The 10,916-nt window shown below is 36.4% G+C and overlaps 1 pseudogene; it reads right to left on the bottom strand.

Moving 5' to 3' along the window:
* Positions 1-10,014: 10,014 nt before the first annotated feature.
* On the bottom strand, positions 10,015-10,392 carry LOC104601033 (aquaporin PIP2-7 pseudogene; annotated as a pseudogene).
* Between the last annotated feature and the right edge of the window lie 524 nt (positions 10,393-10,916).

The following is a 10,916-nucleotide window of genomic DNA, read 5'->3' as shown; positions in this document are numbered from 1 at the left end:
TAAATTCTTTATCTATAATCATTATATATTTATATATACTAAAATCATTATTTATTTTATTTTCAACAATTATTTATTGTATTTTTGTAAATTAATATATTTTCAATAATTATGTATAAATCTATTTTTGCTTTGTTATTTAATAGAAAGTTTTCAATAATTATTGGAGATTAAAAAATTGTTATTTAGCTTTTTAAATTTAATTTGTTGTACTTATTGGATTTATTTTAATTTTGTTATAAATTTATTTTTAGTCATTATTTATTTTCATTATAACTTTTTGATTAATATTTATTAGATATTAAACTACTATTGGAGATTACACCATTTATTATCTAATTTCATATATTTTTACTATTTATTGTATTTTCATAATTATTTTATTTTTTTAGTTTTTTATTTGTATTTTCGTTATAAATTTATTTTCAATAATTGTGTATTTTTTCTATAAATTTTCAATAATTATTTGAGATTGAACTATTGTTTTTTGTTAGTGATTAGACTCTTAATTTAGCTGAAATTAGGAGTGTTTACTAGTTAGTTCGGTTGGAGATTGTTTGGCTAATTAAATTGACATGGTCAGGTTGAGGAATTGGTTACTTGAAACTGACCGGTTATTAGTGAAAACTAACTAATATTAGTTGTATCGGTCAATGTTTTAAAAACCGACCCAGAAGCCGACTTGCTTTTGCCTCCAAGTCACGAGTTAGACCATTCTACATCAGCACTCTATATATTTAAATAAATATATATTTATATACATATATAAATGTGTATGTATGTATGTATGTATGTATGTATGTATGTATGTATGTATGTATGTATGTATGTATGTATGTATGTATGTATGTATGTATGTATGTATGTATGTATGTATGTATGTATGTATGTATGTATGTATGTATGTATGTATGTATGTATGTATGTATGTATGTATGTATGTATGTATGTATGTATGTATGTATGTATGTATGTATGTATGTATGTGTGTATATATATATATTAAAATATTGATACGATACGCCCGATACAAGACAAGCTCCTACTAGTACAATACACGTTCAATTGTGTGTATCGACAAGATACAGGTTAATATTGGTGCGTACCGCTATCGCACTGCATCGACCGATACAGACCGGTACGTGCCGATACACACTGATACATGTGATTCTCTTATTTAAAAACGTGTTTGCTAAGACTCAAACACAAGTCCTGACACCTATGCCACTATGCAACTAACGTCTTGAGCCACTACACCATCATGCAACTTGCGATATCAAGCAAAATAAAATAATTGTTATTAACTTTATTATTAATATGCAATATAAATAAATAATATATGTTTATGTTCGAAAAGAAAAACTTAAAATAAAAAATAACATTAAAAATTAGTATTTTATAAACATTAATGAAGTAAACAATCTATCAAATTTACATTTATATCAAAAAATTGTTTTTCGCTCTCAATAAATTTATACAAATAAAAATATTAATAATAGAATAATTATTTTAATACTTAAAATTCATAAATTTGTACATTATATTATATGTATCTTCAAATTTTAATATAATTTCTATAAATTATTCATTAATATTTTAATTTAGACTAAAAATTACATATTTATTATTTATAAAAATAAAAAAAAATTATTTACAAAATATTCAAGAATATAATATTAAATTAAATTTATCAAATCCACTAATTTAAATTTATATAAAAATGATTTTTTATTTCAGAAAATTAATAGAAATAAAAATGTTCATAATGGAATTGTTACTTTAGTAATTAAAAATTATCAATTTCATATGATATGTATCTTAGAAATTTTAATAATTTTGATATATTTTCAGTTAAGATTAAAGTAAAAATATGATAATAATTTATGTAGAAAAATATGAATTTCACATGATAATAATTTTGATATTATCAAACATTTTAAAATTTAATATTTAATTGACTTTTTTGTCAATGTTGAAAAGTAAAAATAGAAAATAATTGCTATATTAATTAGAATATAATAATTGCATATGTTTTGTGTCTTGGATTTACAAAATTTAACATAATAATGGTTTTGTGCATGTTTTATTTTGTTACAACTACATAATATGAGCTTTGGACTCTTGATTGATAGATTAGTAATATATTTCTTTATCATTAAAATATATATTTTTATGTATTTATACTTTATTTGTTTCTATTTTGACTTTTAAAGTTAAGATAATTGATGTATTTATGAAATTTGTATTATTTTTTTAGTGTATTCGTATACGTATCCAAACTGTCCGATATGATACCCGATACTGATACTTTAATCCTTGATATATAGTGAGGCAAGGTGTATAGTTATGTCAATAAATAGTGTATAATCATGTTTTACATATAACATATGTGTTATTTTTTATTTAATTTATTTTTAATTTTTATTTACAAAAATTATTATTTGAGACCAAAAAAGAGTTTTTTTGCAAAAATAGCGAGGCAAGGTGGCAAAAACACCTTGGGATGCATAAATCTCGAAAATTTATCCAAAGTCAAAACAAAAATTACCTCAATCAGACATCAGAGTGCAATGTTATGCCCTCTGAAAGTTTGCACATACATTATGTGTGCAATCGCACCCCGGTGAATGGGTTGATAATTGAATCATCCGAGCCAAACAGTTTTTGTACAAGTTAATCATTTTTTACTGAAGGATGGGTTTTAATAGAATCAGACCTAGAATCAAGGCCGAGTGATAGTTCAAACGATTCAACCAGCCGGGTCAATGCCGGGTTGAAAACACAATTTTCAATTTGGTCGATCGGTTCAAAAGATCTAAACTTAAAAATTAAATTTAAAAAAAACAATGATGTTATTGAAAAATAAATTAAAAAAAATTATATTTACAATATAAAATACTTTAGACAAAGAAATATGGGAACTGTCCCACTTTCCTATATTAAAAAAATTATATTTAAAATATAAAATATGGTCAAGTTGGTTCGATTTACAAATGGCCAAACTAAAATTAACCCAACATGGTCGGGTTGGGAAATTGTTGAACTAGAACCGATCAAAAATACTAGAAAACCAACCAACTCGAGTCAAGTTGGGTCGGGTTCGTTTCATCAATTTGATGAACAACCCTAGTTGAAATTAATCATTGTTATTTTTTGTAATGCAAAAAAATATTTAAAATAATATATAAAAGTTAAAAATATAAAACAATTGTCCACTCTTATATGTTTTTATTGTTTAGCTTTCACTTAACAAAGTCCATGCATTGCACGAGTCCCCGCTAGTTTCTACTAATTTAATTCTACCATCTTGTCTACTAATCCAATTAAATAATGTCCTTTGTTTCTAAACCATGTTATTGCTCATCTATTTGTAGGGCTACAAATGGATCAAATTAAATTCAATAAGGGGTATATTGATATTGATTTTGATTCAATAAGAAATTCAATTGATTCGAATTCGATAAGAATCTATCGGATTTTTAAGATATGGTTTGAATTTAAATTTGATCATCATATTGGATGCTTAATTCCATTTGGATTGTAACAAAAAATTCATGATATAATGTTGATAATATAATATATAATTATATAAATAATCTATATATTATTTACTATAATCTATAATATAATATAAATAACATTTCATAACTAAGTGATTGGATAAGATCTTATCGGATCAAATTGTGGTATATCCGAATTCAATATGATAACTTAGTCTATGTTTGGTTTGAAGGAAAAGGTAGGGAAAAGAAGGGAAAGACAGGAAAACCAATACAAGGGTTGTAAAGATTCCATATCTTTCCCTTCCTTTCCCTACCTTTTCCTTCAAACCAAACATAGCTTTAATGGATTTGATTCTTTTTATTATAATTATAAGAGATATCCAATCCAACTCTTACATCAATTCAGATCTGACTTATTTACAGCCCTATTTGTTAGACATTTTGTCCTAAAAAATGTGCATGGCTCCGCCTCTCTCTTCTTGATGTTACCTTTACATGACTAAAAAATTAAAACCAAAATGAAGATGACTATCTTTAAGGCTATGTTTGGTTTGAAGGAAAAAACAGGGAAAGGTAGAAAAATTCATACAAGATTTGTAAAGGTTTCTCCACCTTTCCCTAGTTTTTCCTTCAAACCAAACACAACCTAACCTAATTGTGATCTTGGTGGAATAACAATGTCATTCCTAGATTTAGTTTGGTTAAAGTAAAGATGGTTCACCACTAAAGATTGATTTAAGCGAGGTTCAAATCTGATAGTGAGGAGAATGAATCTCATAGTAGAATTGTTACAGTTTGGAGTTTAGAGTTCATATATATCTGCGCCCCGCAATGCCCCACAGCACATCTTCACCTTGTATTGTGAACATCTCCCGGAACAAGTATAGGAGATGATGAGAAATCATCGGGAGATGTTCCCAATATAAGGTGGGGATGTGCTGTGGGGCACCCCCTAGTGGAGCGCAGATGTGAATTCTGGAATTAATCATCCAATTGCCCCCATATTTGTAAAGAGCTCGAATCTGCTATCCACGAGATGTTTCCACTTCTCTACCCACGAGACATGACAATTGTATATTGGGAATATCTCCCTTGTCATTCATGGGGAGATTCCCAATAAATGGTGGTGGAGCTCTGTTGGTATGGATGTAGATACAATTTGTGGATAGCAAATTCCGAGTCATATGTAAAGGGTAGATCTCCATTCAAAGAAGAGGTAAAGTTGAGATTCTAATGAATCTATTGTCTTACAGAAATGACAAACAAAAATTTTCTCCGATCCCTGTCCTCGTCCCTATCAGATATCATCCCTGGTCGGGTATCAAACCAGGTAACTGGCAGAAATGAGAAAATTGCTATAAATACCAATGCCAAATTCACATCTGCACCCCATAGAGGTGCCCAACAACATATCCCAACTGTATATTAAAAACGTGTCACATTGATAATTCAAAGAGATGTTGCTATTAACGCTGAGATGTGGATGTAGGGCGTTATGCGCATATAAATACGAATCATATTAAATTCGGCTGGAAAAATTGCCATTCGTGCTTGCGCAAATAAAAACAAATCGTATTAAATCAGATTTATTTGCTATGTGAGAAAATTCCACCTAACTCTCCATCAACATAAATTCGCATTTTGGAATGCTCATTTACGGCAACAGTGCATATACCGTACATTTTTGGATTGACGTCCAATTTGCTTTATACACGTGTATGACATCCAATTATAACACGTGTACGACATCTACCCGTGAAGCAGAAACACCTAAAATGCCCGATTAAATAATAATAATTTTAAAAGGACGAAAACATCCTTTATAGACACAAACCGATACCGATTCCAACCTTCGGGTCTTTTCAGCGGACCCAAACTGATACCGATTTATAACAGCTCTATTTTTATGATTTTATTTTGATTAATGTTGCAGCCTTGGATGGGCCGAGGGCCAATAGGTCAGTCTTGTAGACGAAGAGTTATATGTCAAAGGCCCTGTGCTAACTTGAGGTGGAGACTCCAATGATGAGATTATTGAGGGTGTGATGAGAGGTGGACGAGGCCCAGACAGATTAGACGATGTCATAATGGAATTCTCAAGAGTGGAGGGTCACACTCTCTGCCACGCGTGGGCATGCCATTGGTCTGCCATAAGCGCTTATATCATTTACCCCCACTCTTGAGACCGTGATGGAGGTCTTAGTTGAGGACTTCGACTTCAACCGAGGAGATTGTGTTATCATTGCTGAGAGGCGTTGAGTGACTTTCTTTGATGAGGATCTCGACCTCAGCTTTGACTTGTCAAGGAGGTACTTTGTCTTTGATCACAATGGGGTTAACTTAGGCTTTGATTTTGCCTCTGAGGAGTGTTGTGGAGGACTAGTCGTGTAGAGGCATCGGCCTCGGCTTTAGGGAGTTTGGTACTGTGCTATGTACGGGTATGAGACATACGTGCCCCCTAGTTATGCACTTTACTAGTATTGTGGGAATCTGTGCGAGGCATCGGCCTCGGCTGGTGGTCACCATGTGAGATACGGGTGACGAATGGTTGTGTCGTGACCGTGCATAGGATGGGTGCTACTATTGGTGAGCTGGGGGACTATGGAGGAGACAGGTCTCGGCACTAGGTGAGGACAATGCGCACTACGAGTCCCCAAGTTAACGTGTTAGGACCGTACCCAAGACGGGCCTCGGGTCGTGACCATACGTGAGATGGATCGTCGCATCATATCCGTACACGAGACGAGCGTTGGGTTGGTTGGGTCATGCTACTTCTGGTTTAGGATCACTGGGCAAACCACTCGACTCAGTGAATGGACCGACTAATTTTCTCAACGTCATTTCGTCTTCTTGAGGCGAGTGATGCATGTCGGGCGTTGGTTCTGATCGTTAAGTCGGTTGTTCTGTGGTCGTTGGACGAGCGTTGGGTTGGTTGGGTCGTGCTACTTCTGGTTTAGGATCACTGGGCAAACCACTCGACTCAGTGAATGGACCGACTAACTTTCTCAACGTCATTTCGTCTTCTTGAGGCGAGTGATGCATGTCGGGCGTTGGTTCTGATCGTTAAGTCGGTTGTTCTGTGGCCGTTGGATGGGATGCGATCTGAGCCATCCATTCTCCTTTAAATAGGGGACTTAGTTGAGACCACCTTCACCATTTGCTTCCAAGAGCTTTAGACTTCAGAGACCTTGACCTCATGAATTTTTCAGACGTCGTCCTTTTAGGTAAACAACTTCAGCTTGTGGCGATATCTTACTCAGATTCTGGCCTTGAGTGCTATGACCTCCTTGATCCCTCGGGAGTGAGCTCCTTCCACACCTCAACGTTGGCCAAGTGTAGTGAAGGCCATTCTAGTGAGCCTGAGGTCCTTGTCTCGAGGCACAAAATTGTAGCTGAGGGAGAGGACTACCCCATAGGCACTGAATGCAGCCGAAGGGGCGGTGTTTCTCCCTGTGAAAGTGTTGGGTCCACAATGCCAAGGGAAGCCGAGGGGTCCTTGGGGTCACCCGAGGTAGTTGAGGGCGAAGAAGTTCCTGAGCCCAGTCTGAGAACGATGGCCAAGTATGCGGCCTGAGGGGCGATAGTGGTGTGTCTTCCCCGCTCTAAACTGGATAGCATCCTCAGTACTGAGCAAGTGAAGGTCCTTACCAAGAAGTATTATATCCCTAAAAACTATAGGCTTAGGGTCCCAGGCACCAGTGATTGGCCATGGGTGCTAGAGGAGGGCGAAATCTGCGTCTTCCAACATTACTTAGAGTTCGGCCTTAGGTTCCCTCTTCCTTTACTCATCCGTGAGTTGCTAAGGTGGTATGGCATCACAATAAACCAACTAGCCCCCAACGCCCTCAGGACCATAATAGCGGTGCTGGTGATGGCTTGTCTTCGAGATGTTGAGTTGACCAAAAAGATCTTCCGAGGCATGTTCATGTCGTGGTCGCACCCTCAAGAGTTGGGCATATATTACTTCCAGGCCTGCCATGACCAAGTGGTCGACAACCCCATGTCCGTGCATAACTGGAAGAAGAAATTCTTCTTTGTTTCTTGCCCTGAGGGAGATGAACTTGACTGTTGAGAATGCATCCCCTTATCTTCGGGACGATGAAGCTGTGATGATTACCCGCATCCAAGTGTTGGGGAAGATCCGAGCCAAGCCCCTGGTGGAGGAGGAGTTACCTTTAGTGTTAGTTAGTCTCAGCTCCGCCTGCCTCGGTAGGAAAACTCCTGTTGTCGGCTTTTCTTTTCTTGTGCATGAGTACTGATACACTTGCTTTGTTCCTTTGTAGAGATGCCTCTCGACACTAAATAGATGTTGGAGAAGGTTAAGTCCTTGAAGAGGATGCCAGGCGGAGGCCCGTCATAGAGACAGCCATCGAGGGATGTGATGCCAGCCGAGAGAACTCCTCGGCCGCCGGTGCTTGCTGGTGCTAGGGCTGATCGAGGAAAGAGACCAGTCATTTTCGAGCATATGAGCCTCCACCAAAAAAAGAGAAGAACATTTTTTCAGGGAGGGGGGAAATAAAGAACCTACCAATAAATGAAGTTGAGAATATGGGTATTTGAAATATTTGACGTTCAAGAATTGAAGAGGGAGTAGATGATTCGAGAGGCTTGTGAGGTTCCCCTTCTTTCTTGTTTGCTCGTTGGTATTAATTGCGAACAACTGAAATATGACTATGGCAAAGCTGATGACGAAGACGATCCAGAAGTTGGAGAGGGGGACATAGACTGATTTGGGTTCTCAAATTTTGCACAATTTCACTCTACTCGTTATCGGTAACCACTAAAGCGGCATCTCCTTCATCTTTCTTGTTGTCATCCAAGAGTTGTTTCTCTAGCTCCCGGAGTCGATTCCTCATCTTCGTTTTTGTGGGTTTTCTTCTCTCCTCGAGAAATATTCGAATGACCACCATTTGGGAAGAATGGCATAGATGTTTGCATTGATGAGATAGAGACAGAGATAACACAGTAATCATAAAAGGGAATTTTAGGAATTTTTCAAAATATACCAATTATGTGATGTCACATATAAATGGGATGTGACAAAAAGTTAATGACAAGGGAGGTTTTAAACAATTGTCAACAAAGTCAAATAGTACTTTAAGATTATATGTAAATAATAAGGGTATAATTAGTTAATTTCCTAAACTATATGGATATTTTAGGAAAATTTCCTTAAATAATATTAGTTAAAATGATTTAATTTATTAACATTAAATAATTTAGTATTTATATATCATTTTTATTAAGATTATATTATCAAAATTTAAATTTTATGTTATCATTTAAATAAACAAATATAATTTTCAATATATGAGTCTATCAAGTTTGGCTCCCATAGATCCAACTATTAATCTGGATGGTTCTAGGTCTAATTTTGTCCCCATTAATAATGGTTTGAGATTGATTCTACCTAGAGTTGACATTCTGACTGCCCTAAGGCTCAGTTTGGAAAGAGTGCAAATGCAACATATTTGCATTTGTACTTCCAAACTGAGACCAAGTGTCCCAAAGTGTACCAATTTAATTTTTAATTGCATCATCACCAAAAGAGTTCACTTTAACTTAAAAAATGCCTTAGTCCAGGTATAAAACAAAAAAATCATGACCTTATATGTACTACAATGGCCCCACCAAGAAGTCACTTTATCTAATTCAAGGTGGGGCTATAGCAACAAATCAAAGGCTTTGATTTAGTTGTTTTAGTACAAGGTTACTATGACACTTTCGTGAAATCTGAATAATCCTCACAAGACCGTTCTTACATCATTTGCACAGTCAATTAAAGTCTCGTTGAGAATATTTATGAAGTATGAAAATATTCCCAATACACTACGGCTATGCAAACGGAGTGGGCATTGAAGCCAATCTCCACTATCGTAGGCAAATGTGAGTTGCAGTTGGAAGAGCCTTGTATAATTTCCGATCGGTTCCCATATAACTCTCCCACGTCAACCCACAATACATTGTAGCCGCATATGAGATATTCGACAAATGTTTTCCGGTCTTTGGTAGATAATCCGAACTTCTTATGAACGGTCTAGATTTATCAGGTCATAATGTAGAAGAAACCACTCCCCATGAAATTCACATCTGCACCTCACAGAATGGGGTTCGGCTTCGGTCAAAGCTTTATGAGTTCGAACACTTCGGTCAAAGCTTTATAAGTTCGAACACCATTTGAACATTATGAGAAAACGACACGCGTTCATAGGCATGTGTATATTCTATATACGTACGAGAATGGTAAATGAACGTTTACCACGAACGCCGTTAGCCATCTCCCGATTCAAAACATAAACATTTCGCCTTACCCTTTCTATTCTCTTCTTTCCCACGTCTCCGGTCTCCACCCAAATTGACCCGCTGAACCCCTGTTCTTCTATCCTCTCCAACCGGTGAAAACAAAAAGCATCACCGGTGGTGAAATCTTCTTCGGCGACCGGCGATATAGAGCAGGTAAATCTTCCTTCTTTTTTATTTCTCTAAAACACAGTATTCTCCCATGAAAAGCCTAAACCTTACTGTTGATGACAGTGATATTCCTCCGGCGACAAATGACTTCATCTACAACTGATCCGCCAGCGATGCCACCGAATGTCCAAGCCTGACCCTTCTTCTTTGCTTCTCCAAAAGTCCAAGCGATGCCAAGGATGCCAACTCCGTCACAATCACCACCGTTGTGAGCCTGGACAGTCTGGCTTTTGTAACCGATGACCGTCAACACAGTAATGTAGAGAAACAAAAGAGTTGCAATGAATTCAGCGATGAGAGCCCTGTAGAAGGACCACTTGGTCAATTCCACGGCATCGATCAAAGGCACCGGAGGTGGGTTGTGGTAGTCCTTGGTGGAGAAATGGCCGTTTTTAGCAACCTCAACGTCCTTCCCCATGCCGTAATGAGTGCAAGAGCTCGAAAACAATAAGTTTACAAGAGCTGGAAAAGAAGGGAGTGGAGGAGAGAAGGAGAGAGAAGGCACTCATTGTTATGCTTGGATAGGAGTGGGAATGAGTGAGAGGAAAGTAAAGTGGGAAAGGGTGAATCTGAGGAAAAAAAATTAAGGTTTATTAAGTTGATTTTGCCGCCCCTACTCCCATTGAAATCGATTTTGTCCCTGTTTCATGGGCACGGGCCCCTCTCTGCCTGTCTGAGAGGTAATGTTGTGTTGGGAGATATTTCCAACTTTCTTTTATTTTCATGGTAAACCAGGAATTGCTTCTGTCTGCTGGCCTAGTTATTATCCAATATTTATCGTCGGTTGCTGGCGGATCAGTTGCAGAAGAAATCGTTCGTCGCTGGCGGAATATCACTGCCATCATCAACAGTAAGGGTCAGGCTTTTCATGGGAGAAGACTGTGTTTTAGAGAAGTAAAGAATAAGGAAGATTTACTTGCTCTATATTGCCTGTCCCGGAAG

Source organism: Nelumbo nucifera, chromosome 3 (genome assembly GCF_055504915.1).
Source record: "Nelumbo nucifera cultivar China Antique chromosome 3, China Antique-T2T, whole genome shotgun sequence".
NCBI classification, from domain to species: domain Eukaryota; kingdom Viridiplantae; phylum Streptophyta; class Magnoliopsida; order Proteales; family Nelumbonaceae; genus Nelumbo; species Nelumbo nucifera.
This window is presented reverse-complemented; position numbering and strand designations above follow the sequence as displayed.